Consider the following 1,033-nt stretch of genomic DNA (forward strand, 5'->3'; position numbering starts at 1 on the left):
TGAAAGGGTCGCGGCACGAGGAAGGTTGAGAACCACTGCTTTAAGCTGTCAGAGCCTCAGCTTCTCCGTCTCCCAAATGGCAATGGTGAGCTGCAGCGCAGGGTCTGCAGAGCAGTCAACGAGATCTTGAAGGTTCATGTAGCAGAAGGCCCCATGTCGAGTGAATACCAAGTAAAGGGCGCCTCTTATTTTCATTGGAAAATGCCAGAGAGCATTTAGCTCAGAAAATTATCAAGCCCCTCACAGCCCCCCCCAAATAAAACCATCATAAACAGACACTCAAAGAGCAGATGAATTCGAACCTATGCTTTCCTCACATTAAAAAAAAAATCCCCATGTTGAGGCTAGTGTAGGTCAGAAACGCTGATCCTAATGAACATAATAGCCCCAACCATCCAAAGTGAACTTAGGTAAACATTTCTGGGTGTTCATTAGAACTCAGCGGAGTCATGCTGAAACTCAGGGGCGAGGACTGAAGTTCATCGCCATGGGCCACAGGTCTGCCAAAAAACCTTATTCCAACAGCTTGAGGCTCAACCGCATGGCCTTAACTGACAGCACACCATTTAAAAAGTCATCTGAGAAGGCACCGGCCAGGAAAGGGAAGTCACTTTCCGTGGATCAGCAAAGAAGAATCTACTCCTGCAGCCAAAGCCACCCCACCGCTCCCTTTGCCAGTTAGCAAAACTGCAACCTTGATCTCAAAGCCAAAATAAGCTGCATCCAATGGAGTAGCTTTCATGGACCAACGCCCAAATCCCCTTCAGGTACGCGATCCCAAGGGACACTCGCCAAGGTCCCATTCACCACTACAAATTAGACTCTCTATAATGGGTCCTTGCATGCCAACCTTGAATGAAAAGTTACCGGGTCCTGCACCACCTTCATGATCCCTGGGGCAATTGAATGGCTTGTGGCATAGGAACCATTGTAAGGAGGGCGCAGGACTGTCTAGGGCTTCGTTCTCTTGTGCCCAGAGTCTCTGTAAATTGGAGCCAACTCCATGGCACCTAAAAACCACACCAACATCCTG

The sequence above is a fragment of the Echinops telfairi genome, unplaced genomic scaffold (assembly GCF_000313985.2).
Source record: "Echinops telfairi isolate 266 unplaced genomic scaffold, ASM31398v2 ScPeMD7_2;HRSCAF=8, whole genome shotgun sequence".
Lineage (NCBI taxonomy): Eukaryota > Metazoa > Chordata > Mammalia > Afrosoricida > Tenrecidae > Echinops > Echinops telfairi.